Consider the following 12,884-nt stretch of genomic DNA (forward strand, 5'->3'; position numbering starts at 1 on the left):
TTGTAAGAAATTGGGCTATTGGCTGAGTAGACTGAAAGCCCCACTCAGGCAACAACCACAATCCTTGTCCAGGTGAACACCAAAAAGTAATTAAATTAACCTGTGCGTAGCCCTCTGGTAGCTTGGCACAAAGTAGAGGCACTGGGTTAAATATTTATGCAGCACACAAACAGTAATGAAGTGAAAAACAACACAGGAACAATCCCAAACCAATTTACAAAAATAGAGTTTATTAAATAGAATGATACCAGAATGACAAAAATCCAATCAGAACTGGAGATATGGAATTTCAAATTTTTAGGTAAGTATAGCTCCTAAAACACAAAGCGCCACTTGAGCTTATCGGTTCATGCTGGCCTGTGGGAGAGTCACAAGTTCAGGCTGACTCAGGTTAGTCCTGCTGAAAAAGTTGCCTTCTTAAAGTCCAGAGTGAGGAGTTCTGTTTGCGATGGAGGAGACCGTGAACTTCAGGGACAGTGTTGAAGACAGTCGTAGCTGTAGCACGAAGATCCAGTTGAGCGGCGCAGGTGGTCATTGCTGGATCTTTGCAATGCTGGTCACGGAGGGCTGTTGTAGCTGTAGCACAAAACTGCAGATCTTGTATTGCCAGTTGTCACTGGCAAATGCTGTAGCATGAAGAGTCCAGTCTTAGTCTTGTTTTCTGGACCCTTAGTTGCCCTGTTTTGCCTCCTTGCTGTGCCCTGTTGTTGCCTGTACTGTGTCTGTTTTTTCCTGCTGTTTTTTTCTCTCCCTGTAGGAGGCTGGCCCTTTATGTAGTGTGTAAAACTAGACACACTATGCAGGGGGTCCAGGCAACCACACGTTGGTTTCCAGAGGTAAAAATTAGAACACCTAATGCTCCAATTTGTAAGGTAGCTGGTCGAGCAGTTAGCCTAATCCGGGAGACGTGCTAAGTGTTTGCTGTACTCATAAATCCAATCATGCACCACACACACTCAATGAATAACTCAGGACCAGAGTTTATAAAAATACTTCAGACTTTTATATCAATTTTAAGACCAAAATCTTTAGAATACGTTAAGTACTTTTTTAGTTATGACTTTTTAAAGTTTTAATAAAGTTACTCTTTCTGTGCGTAATTACGCACCATAGGATTCAATAGGCAGTCCCCTTTAAAATGCATTAAAAATCATACAGTTGGGTTACCAGTCTCTTCTTTTGCAGGGTGGTTGAGGTAGTCAGTGGGCACTGTGTGCGAGATGAACAGCCTTGGGCGGCTCCTGGTTTTGGCAAGAGCAGAGCTGGAAAACCCCTTGGCACATGCACAGGGCCACCTGGATGGGCCACTTGGAAAATTAGCTGGTTTGCAAATTTAAAGTTGGTGCCTGGGGGGCCCCTTGGGCTGTTGAGGTTGCAAGGGGTTTGGGACCCAGAGCACACAGCAGATCCTGCGATGCAAAGCTTACCCCCAGGTGCAGGGCATTTTGGAAGCCTTGGGTGCTGTGTGCAAAGTGACCCTTTGGAGCTGGAGGCAAGTCTTCTTCTTGAGGTTGTGCAGGATGTTGCCGGCACTCTGGCAGGAGGTTGGGGTGTCACTGAAGTCCCTTGACTGGGGCTTCCTCCTGGTCCAGTTGCAGCTCTGGGGGAGCTGTTGTTGGTGATGTCTGACGTGCACAGCTCAGTGCCTGGGGTATTGCCACAACTCGGAAATGGGACGGCACTGTGCCACCATACTGGGCACACTTGCAGGTCTCATCTGGGCTCTCATTGGTGTGTCATCGGGTCTGGCTGCGACTTCCAGTTGGCAAGATATTGTCCAGTTGATGAAGTGTCCTTCACCGGTTCCTCTTAGTTTATTGAGTGGTGCCTCCACTCAGGAGGGATTTCTCGAGCTATTTGTGAAGCCTGGAGGTCCTCGGGGTCCCTTGATGTCGGTCCAGCTCCTCCTCATTGGCGATTGTCGGGACACTGGTGCAGCAAGTAGGGGTCTTGGAGTCTCTTCTGGTGCAGCAGGTCCTCTGTTCTTGTCTTGGCGAGTTCTTTGGTGCTGTCTTCTTTTCTTCCAGATGAATCTTAAATCTTGGTCTATGGAAGCCCACTAAATACTGAATTTAGTGGGCATTTTAGGGGGAACCTGGTAGTGTCCAATGGGACACTTACCTTTGGGTGGCTACACCCACTACAGTGACCACTTCCTGTGGGAAGGGTCACTTCCCTAAACCCTTTTGGATATTGTCCTGCCATCCAACATGGAGGAAACTAAAATGAAGGGTCCACTTCACCTACAAGCCCCTAGGGGTGGTGCATGCTCAGTGAGGCCATTCCTCCTGCCCTTTGTCTGGTTTCCCACCTTTCTCCTGCCAAAAGTGGAGGTTTACAGGGGGGAAGCCCTCTGCTGCTAGCAGCAGGCCTGGAGGCTCGAGTTTCAGGGGTGGTAGCCCTTTGAAGCTCGCTGCCAGGGTGTTGCACATTCCTGAGGTGGGGGGTAGCTTCTCCACCCAGGAAGGGCATTGTCTTACAAACCAGGTTTGTATATTGGCCGTCTGGAAGTGGCAGGCTGGACAGAACCAGTCAGCAACTATGCCAGGTTAGGTTAGGTTAGCTTTTGCAGGGGGCACCTCTAAGGTACATTTAGGGTTAAATCCAACACTGGTACCAATTTGAATTTAATATTCTGAGTTGTTTGATACTAAACAACCCAATGTACAGAGTGGCCATCACGTATCTGGGGACCTCCTGTTTGACAAGTGCCCAGTACATACTTTAAATGGCTGCTCTGTTCACTCACCATGTCCCAGGTTTGGCAAGGACACAGTTGGGGCATATTGCTCATGCAATTATGTCCTCACATACAGTATGGTGCATTCTGCCTTAGGGCTGTAACACCTACTAGAAGGGGGACTTATCTATAACAAATGCAGTGTAGGGTGGACTGGGCACACAGGGATCGTGCCATGTCAAGTTTACCTTTTTATGTTTGCCCCAGTACACTCAGCCTGCACTGGTAGTGCTGGGTGCAGCTGTATGCAGGGCCCTAGAGGATGGCACAATCAGTGCTGCTGCCCTCAGGGGCCTACCCCTTATATCACATGCCCTGGATACAGGTGTACACATTTACTAGAGACTTACAATGATATTTAAGAGTGTATCCAATTGTGCCAAGCATCACAACAGATTTAGGGAAAGAGCTCTGGCCCAGGGAACCTGGTTAGCAGGGGCCCTGGGCATTACCAACTTCTAGAACACATCAACATCAGGCAAAAAGTGGGGGCTAACCATGCAGAAAGAGGCCTCCTCTCACACTCCCCCACCCACCGCCCTCCTGTCTCCCTACTAGCCCCTCCCACCTCCCAGGACTACTACTTATGAGCAGTCTCTGACCCACGTCTCAGTGCTCTCCCCAACTACCTCTGCCTTGCTCCTCATGTCTGCAGCACATTAAGCTGCTGTTTCAATCCCATGGTTTGCTTAGACTGACTGACTGCCTTGTGTAATTGCTGTTACTGTAATTGTTTTTTGTAAGGTGTTTTTTTTTTAAAGCGTAATAACAGTCTAGTTTTTCTCGACCCTTAGTTGTCCTGTTCTGTTTTGCCTTCTTGCTGTGCCCTGTTGTTGCCTGTAGTTTGTTTGTCCATTTTCCCTGTTTATTCCTGCTGTTTTTTCGCTTCCCCATCTGCTGCCCTCCCTCCCCTATGCAAGCCATTCTCATCTATCGCGCAGGTGCACCAAAGAGGCACTCCAAAGGCAAGTCTGTGTGCGCCCATCCATGCCTGGACCATGCCCAGCGCCAGGAACATTGGCCCTACTCACCGCCACAGATACTCCTCCGCAGATCTCTGTGCTCTCGACCCTGGACACAACAAGAACTGCTGAATCGCATCACCCACCACACAGCGGGACCATTCACTTGCACCCACTGCCAATACACCTCCACCCCAGGACTGACTGCCATCACTTCCACCAGCGCCTCACCATCCCTGCAGACCAAGACTCAGGTGCCTTCTGTTCAATGCCAGATCACTCTGCAAACATGCAACCAAAGTCTGGGATACCAGCTCCACCTCTGCCCCTGATGTAACCTTCATCACAGAGACCTGGCTCACCCCCACCTCCGCCCCAGACATCTACAAATTGAAACACAGCAGCATCACCATCATACACAAGGAATCAATCACCTGTACCATCACCAATGACAAAACCACACCCTTCATGAAACACATGAATTTCCAGCTCCACGCCGATGAAAACACCACCATCAAAGGCACCATTGCATACTGATCACCAGGACCAAGAACCGGCCTCAGCGACACCATCACTGAATTCATTACCCTGCTCGTCATTGAATCCAAATGCTATGTCTTCCTGGGAGACCTCAACTACCACCTGGACGACCTCACTGACACCAACTTCACCAATGTACTAGAAAGACTGGACAACAACAGCCTCAAGCAACTGGTCACAAGCCCCACGCACAAAGTAGGACACATCCAGCAGAAGAATCAGCTACAGCCTCACCACAGAACTCACCTGGTTGGACCACTGCATGGTACATTTCGTCCTCACTGGATCCTCCCGCACCACCCCCATCCGCTACAATACCCCCTCCCACAGCTAGACCAAGGTCAATCAGCAATGATGTACTGACGCCCCCAGCACTTCACAGCCGAACACCACTACCAACCTGGATCAGGCAGTACTGAACTTTAACGACTGGATCATCAGCACCGCCAACCTGGTTGCCCCAACCAAACCAGCCAAGACCCACAGAACCCCCCAAAAAAGCTAGCTGGTACACCCCAGAGCTCAGCAAATCAAAACGCAGGTGTAAACAACTGGAGAGAAGATAGTGCACCAGCAAGAACCATGCTGACCAAGCCACCTTCAAAATGGTCCTCAATGACAACCACCACCAGATCAAAGCCACAAAAAAGAAGACATGACACGCCGATATAAGAACAGTGCCAGCCAAACCAAGGAACTCTTCACCATTGTCAGAGAGTTTGCCTGCCCATCAGCCATCGAAAACTGCATCCCCCCTCACATGAACCATGCAATGCCCTTGCCGACCACTTCCACAAGATAAAAACCGTTTACAGTTAATTCGATTCCCAACTCTCCGACCTCCCTAGCATCCCCTCAACCTCCTTTGCTGAGCACCCACTCACCGCAGGGGGACAATTCAGCACACTAAATGATAACTCTCATGAGTTCCATCCACCTGGAAGCCCCCACTGACCCCTGGCCACAGAGGTCTTCAACCTCAAAAGAAACAAGATCAGCTGCCAGCTCACCACCATCCTCAATGCCCACTTTTCCAGAAGCCTGGAAACACGCTGAGATCAGACCCCTCCTGAAGAAGTCCTCTGCAGATCTCAGCGAGCTCCAGAATTATCGGGCGATCTCTCTGCTTCTGTTCCCCACCAAAGTCCTGGAGAAGGCCATCAACCTCCAACTCATCGAACACCTGGAGAGAAACAACCTGCTAGACCCCTCCCAATCAGGCTTCAGAGCCAATCACAGCATAGAGACAGCTCTGATTGCCGCAACAGATGACATCATCGGCCGGCTCGACAGAGAACAAGCAGTCGCCCTGATCCTGCTCGACCTCTTCAATGCCTTCTACACTGTCTCCCACCACACACTGATCAACCGACTACGCCAGATTGGGATCACAGATGATGTGCTCAGATGGATGGCATCCTTTCTCATGGGGTGCAACCAGAGAGTCTGTCTCCCATCCTTTGCCTCACAGGTCAAGCACACCATCTGCTGCATCCCCCAAGGCTCCTCCCTAAGCCCAACATGCTTCAACGTCTACATGACACCACTTGCATGACATCAACATCATCTCCTATGCTGTTGGCACTCAGCTCGTCCTATCGCTCTCAACAGACCCAACCAAAATGAAGACCAACTTCCACAACTGTATGAAGAATGTATCCGCCTGGATGAAGGACAACTGCCTGAAGCTCAACATGGACAAAACGGAGGTTCTGATCTTCGGCAGACACTCGAACCTCTGGATGACTCCTAGTGGCCAGCAGAGCTCAGACCCAACCCCACACCGAAAGATCACGCGTGCCATCTCGGCAACATTCTCAACAGCAAACCTTCCATGAAACACCAGGTCAACGTTGTTTCCTCAGCCTGCTTCCACATGCTCTGCATCCTCTGTGAGATCTTTAAGTGGCTCCCCACTGGCATGATGAAGACAGTGAAGCAGGCCCTCAGCACTAGCCTACTGGACTATGGCAATGCATGCTACGCAGGCACTGCCACCAAAGTCATGCAAAAACTCCAAACGATCCAGAATGCAGCTTCCTGACTGATCTTCATCCTGCCCAAGAGAACCCACATCACCCAGCACTTGAAGGATCTCCATTGGCTCCCGATCCAGAAAAGATGCCACTTCAAGCTACTCACCCTTGCCTACAAAGCACTCCATATCCAAGGACTCACCTACCTGAACCACCGCCTCCACCTCCACTAATCAACCAGGAACATCCTCTCATGCATACGCTGCTGCCATGCTCCTTCACCCACCTAGCCATCAAAGCCTGGAACACCCTCACCTTTCACCTTCCCACCGCACCCTCGCTGACCTACTTTAGAAAGGGAATGAAAACCTGGCTTTTCAAATAAACACTTGCAGCAAGTGCCTGGATACCAACTCAGGTGACAGGCAGTGCTATGCTAATATCATCTGATTGATTCATTCATTCACCATAGTTTTTCATTGGCAGTTGTCATGGGTAGCACAGCCTTGGTGTGAACACACCTGTCCTCAATTGCAAAGTGCCCAAAACTTCAGTATTTTACCTTTGTTTAAAGGAGGACCTCAACTGATGCCAGCTAAGGGTCCAGGACTATGGCAATGGGTCTAGGACCTAGGGAGGAACCTCTTGGGGATCAGGATATCACTCCAGGAGAAACAAGCAGGGCTCAACCAGTTATAGTTGCAGGCCTAGACAGAGCCAAAGCAGGAGGCCAGCTGGGCAATTGCATGGAGGCCTCTGAGCTTGTTATGTCCCTATACCTCATACAGGAGGTCATCCAGCTGACCTTTGGAGTTATTCAGGTATACTGGGATGAAGGGAGCAGGTCAAGTCTTCCTTCCCAGAGACCAGGGCCGGTCCCAAACAGTAGGGCAGCCCTCTGGGGGTCAAGGGAGTCCTTAAGCAGCTGGACAGTCCTCTGGTCGCAGCAAGGCGGTCCATTGGGAAACGAAGCAGCCCTTCTTCACAGGTCCAAGAGCGTCACCAGGTCTGGTGGCTCAGTGGACTAATGCATAGATTGTAAGGGCCTGTGCTCAACCTAAAGGTTATAGGTTCAAATCCTGGCAGGTCCACTCAGCCTTTTCTCCTTCAGAGGTTGATCAAATGAATCCCATTGATTTGGGTAACAATAAACATCTTTTATTCAGCACCAAGATACCTTTCTGGGTGAATGTGCGATTTACAAATGCTTATGTTATGTCACCGGAAAGTGGCTCTAGAGGTCCAATATTTATACCTGGTGCTAGCCTTTGAAGTGTAGGGAATTCCCTGTACTACCCCCACATCTGGTTCTGATAAGTTCTTTCCTTGCCCTGTGAAGGCTTCAAGAAGTCTGGGGTGACAAAAGACTAGTGTCAGGTTCCTTTGTGTTTTCTGGGAGAAAACCCTTTGAAATGTGGGTGGGGTAGGGAACAGCTCTGACCCCAGCCAACCTGGCAGGATGGACCAATCGGCCTAAACACAGTCCCCTTTTGTGTCACTGTCTGGGAGGAATACACAAACCTCAGCAGCAGAACATGAGTCCCAGGATACTGGCAGAAAGCACAAATATTTAGGACAAGAAAATACCAGCTTTCTAAAAGTGGATTTTTCTGAATTGTGACTTAAAGTCTGACTTTACAATTAAAGAAGGGTTTGAATTACCATTTATTTGAGTCCAAACAGCACATTTCCATCTGCTCCTAATCCAAAGATAGCACTTAGTAAATGTAATGGGGTAACCCAGAGTTAGTCAATGGGAGAGATAGGCTTTGAAACAGAGAAAAATGATTTTAGGAGCTTTTCACTGCTAAGAAATGTAAAACCTTAACCCACGTCATACTTTTTAAATACAGTTCACCCTGCCCTATAAGCCTTTGGGGCCTACATTAGTGGTGTCTTAAATGTAATAAAAAGGAAGGTTTAGGCCTGGCAAACGGTTGGTTTTGCCAGGTCAAAATAGGCTTCCTAGTAGAATACTAATACATGCAGTATCATTTAATAGGGACTTACAAGTAAATTAAAGGTGCCCTAAGGTGTGTGCCAATTTTACCATGTTTAAAAGAGAGGGCACCAGCACCTTAGCACTGGTTAGCAGTGTTAAAGTGTTTAAGAGTCCTAAAGCAAACAAAAAACAATTCAATAAAACAGAAGGAGTGAAGGCAAAACATTTGTGGAATACCAGACCAAGGATGTCAGGCCTTACAATGTCATACTTTCTCAAATGCATTGTAGTACAGAGAACAATTGTTGCCTTTGCTTCACGCTCTCTCACTGATTCTGAGAGGAACTATTTTATAAAAAAGTGTGAGGCATTGGCTTCTGCATGGGTATATTACTGTGCCAATGTCTGGGGAGTGCCCTTTTTGTGCTATGCATAGATCACAAAGCTCTGGTTCAGATTTTTCTATTTGGGGGAGCTGGAAAAGATTCATCAAGGCTGGCAGTAAACCTTTTGAGGGAGATGTCTATCAGATCGACTACTGGTGTTTTGGACAATGTGTTTGATGAGGAAGGTTATCCTATCATCACAGATAATAGTGTTCAATTACCCCTCTCGACACAAAAGACATTTTTGAAAGACTGTGGCTTAAAACATTGATGCACATTTTGTAAAATCTCCAATCAAATGGGTTGGTGGAAAGAGCTAATAGACTGGTAAAGGAATTATCCAGATGGCTGTGTCAGGAGAAAAGGACGTTAAGATGTTGGTTTTAGGGCTGGTACAGGCATACTGTTCCAAGGTAAATGGCAGTATGAACAGGAGTCCTCATGTCAACCGCAGAGGAAGGGAGCCAAGGACAAAACTAGCTCCTGCATGGATCAAAGAGTTTATATCCCAGGAAAGGGATAAGTGTTATTGGAAAGGTGAGCCATGACTGAAGATACAAATGTGCTAATGTTTAGTTATTGAGTGAAAGTCTAACCAGGATAGATAAGAAGGGGGTTGTCTAAGTTTTAAATAGTTTTAATGAATGGTGATAAATGAACCCATCAGATGGTGGCTGTCTATGAATGCGGCAGATGGTGTAGGGAAGGGGAAGGTGATAGTTGCAGTGGGTTTATGTTGATGGGTGATAATGATCTGAGACTTTCTGCAATCAATGGTCACTTTTCAGATGTTAGTGAAGAAAGAGAATCTGGTAATGTGAGTGGTCATGGAGAGAATGTATGTTCTGAGACAAAAGGTGAACCACAAGTTTGTGGTGCTAGACCCAGATGAACACCAGTGATTGATTTATTTTTATTTATTTTCTTCTCACTTCTTTTAACTGGGATTATGCCTGTGTGCCCTCTATGGTTTGTTTTACTTTTTATTTCTATTCTAGTCTTGTTCCTGGTGTAATAATATTGTTGTTATGTATTGGTTTCGAACAGGAATGCGATATGTTATGCCTCTAAGGTATACTGGATTCTATGTATTATAAGTGTGAATAATCCATGGTTTGTCAGTTAAGAGGCTGGCTGGCCAGGGATTCTCACATAAGTGCTATCAACTAAATAAATACTTCTACTTCTACCTACATGTCTCTAGCATAGAGGTCTTCAAACTGCGGGGGTGCACCCCCTTGGGGTCCGTTACGGTGTTCCCAGGGAGAGGCAAATACCTTTAAGGAAAGGAAGATGGCCTGGAAGGCTGGCTTTGATTATTTGTAGTCTCTACAGGTTATCTTCATTTACATGCAGTGTTTCGACTGCGCAAAAAACCATGGCAATTGTAATCCTGAACTCTATCCGGGAAGGGGGCAAAGAGGTGGCTAAAATGAACAAAATATTCTAAGGTATTTTGCTATTTTTTCAGCTTTAGACAACTGCATATAGAAGAATGCACATGTTTAAGTGAAAAATAAATGCAAAATAAGTAATGGTGGGTTAGGCATAAGTTTATGTACTGAAAATCTCAATTGGTTAATGAAATCACTCCAAATGTCTGTCTGTGAGACCATATAGTCACAGAATTGAATCCTAGTTTGCACAGTTCGGAAAACCGACTTGTGTATATATAGTGCTAAGAAGCCCCAGTCAGTAACAGCATACACTGTGAATATATATCATTAATTAAAAATTGTATTAAAGCACAGCATAAGTATGGTCGCTGGAATTATGTGACAGCAGAGGGCCAAATTGTGCAGCAGGGTTGACTAAATTAAACATCAAGAAAAGGCAAATTATGTGGTTTAATACAACACATTTTGTCATAGTATTATTTTAGTTTTTTGTAAATTTTACACATTGTAGCACTGCCTGGGCAAAGATTTTACCTGATTAGTAAAAGTTAAACACCCAAATACAGCAATATGCAATTATAAGATGACCAATCAACCTCTATGGTGGGCTTTCCAATAGGCAGGGAGACTTGCTGCCATGGTTTTAGTAACTTCCGTTTCATTTGAGCTACAAATAATTACTTTTTTGTTGAAATCAGCAGGTTATGCATTAGATGACTAATTACTATGCGGAAAACTCTGTGGCCACAGAATCACATTAGCAGTATAAGATAGCTGCCACAAAATGATTTAGTGTTTAAGATAAAACAAATGCTTTCAAATAATACATTTTAGTAATAGGTAATCAGACTGTGCCTAGTGCAAACTTTTTTCTAAATCCATTAAAAGGACAATTTCTCATTAGTGAAGTAGTTGCAGTGGCACTAGAGCCCAGAATTGTGAGGTTCCCACTGCAATACAGCTATGACTGTCCCAGTTTACAAAAGAGGCATGGGTGCTGGTTTTCCTTGCTATCATTAGGCCTGAGGGAGTTTGTGCTGAAAAGAGATGAGCAATCCATGGAAGTTTCTTTCTTTCTGAAAGGGACAGAGAGTCTGTTTCAAGATTGGAGTGATGGTCAGGCATGGTGGATAAGCGGTGAAAGCAGCAGAGGAGACAGCCTGCTACTCAAGGCCATTGCTATTATTAGTGCAGTAGTTGTATTGGGGCCTAGAAGTGTAAGAGGCATACAACACCTCAATTATGAGGAATAGTTGTGTTTTGGTCAACTTCTATTTGGTGTATTTGTTCTTTTAGAAGTTTCATGTTTAGCGTGGATTATGAGCTAAGAAAAAAGAACCCTAGAAAAAGACCGTATAAGCTCCAACCCCTCCGATCAGCCTTGCTCCACCCGCTCCCTTGAATTTTGTCATAAAGTTTTGGAGGGGGCATTACATCAAAGCATTTTTGCTTAGGGGGGCTCAGAGCGAAAAAGTTTGAGGACTTCAGTTCTAGTGTCTAGAAGTACAACATTGTGTAGAAGTTTAATGCTCTGACACCTGAATGCGTTGGACCGCCAGTGGAGACAAGATGGGAACCATGCAAATAATTATCAGTTTGTGTATTTCTGCCATAATCTAAATTCAGTTCCTCCCAGGAAAAACGTTTTGCTAGAAATGACTTTGTAGAAGCATTGTCCTCTTTAGATTAACAGACGAGGATATGACTACATCAAATTCCCACAACAGCATAAGATATTACTGTTGAGCTCAAAGCTAGTGTCATTTTACTGGATTTCTGTCATTCTTTTCATTGTGGTTTTGGATTACAAGATGGAACCCATGTTTAGGTAACACTGGTAACTCAGATATTCAAATAGCATTCATGTAAGAAGTCACAATAGCGTTCTTTCTTCATGCAATTTAATGTAGCCTTTACAAGCTGCTTTTGCATATTAAAGCTGAAGGTGACATTGTTGCAAAATGTAGTGCACAGTGATAGGTCCCGTCATATGGGTTCCATATGCAATAGGCACTGAACTAATGATATCTGTGGGCTGGTGTGGTGTAGGTTGGTATGTGGTGTGGGCTGGTGTGTTGTGTGGGCTGGTGAGTGGGGCAGGCTGGTGTGTGGTGCATGCTGGTGTGTTGTGTGGGCTTGAGTGTGCAGTGAGCTGGTAAGAGGTGTGGGCTTGTGTGTGGTGCAGGCTGGTGTGTGGTGCATGCTGGTGTGTTGTGTGGGCTTGTGTGTGGTGTGGACTGGTAAGTACTGCAGGCTTGTGTGTGGTGCGGGCTTGTGTGTGGTGTGGACTGGTGCATTGTGTGGCCTGGTGTGTGGCGTGGGCTGGTGGTTGCATCTGGCCTCACTGATGTCATTTGACCTTGTGATACCAAGAAGGCCTTCAGCTGGTCATTGGTAAATTCACATTTGATCCACAAGGAGATTTCAGACTGGAGGTTTTGGGATCGGTTCCCTGCTATACAGGTCACTGTCTCGGTGATGACCAATGTTTTCCCCTCAGTCCCATTTCATCTCTGTTGTGACACTAGCCACTTCTGCGTTTTCCTCTTTTCTATACTGACTGTAGCCCCATTTTCCTATGAAGTATGGCAGAGTAAGGAAATTGGGGGGTCTGAGTCAGGGACTGTGAACAGATGATGTTTAGCTATATCTATATAATCCCAGTAGTACAGTTTACAAATAATAGAAGACTATCACATTGTATCTGTTTCAAATTTAGCATTCGATTACCAAGAAGATACAATAAAATTGCTGGATATCTTGGTGCCAATCACAGTAGCCACCTCAACCACACTATTCATGAGCCATTCCTCAAATAAAATCTGATTTTACAAGAAGAAATATCCTTCCACTATTTGCATGTGGCAGAATAAAAGCAATAAAAGAAGGAGGTGTAACAAAACATAGGCTTTGTGACTTTGCATTTATGTGATTGACTCTT

General features: G+C 46.0%; 1 protein-coding gene across 1 annotated transcript in view; it reads right to left on the reverse strand.

Moving 5' to 3' along the window:
* Positions 1–12,884, reverse strand: part of FBXO41 (F-box protein 41) — a 437,558-nt gene that overhangs the window by 66,746 nt on the left and 357,928 nt on the right. The gene's annotated exons all lie outside the window — the stretch shown is intronic.

The sequence above is a fragment of the Pleurodeles waltl genome, chromosome 1_2 (assembly GCF_031143425.1).
Source record: "Pleurodeles waltl isolate 20211129_DDA chromosome 1_2, aPleWal1.hap1.20221129, whole genome shotgun sequence".
Lineage (NCBI taxonomy): Eukaryota > Metazoa > Chordata > Amphibia > Caudata > Salamandridae > Pleurodeles > Pleurodeles waltl.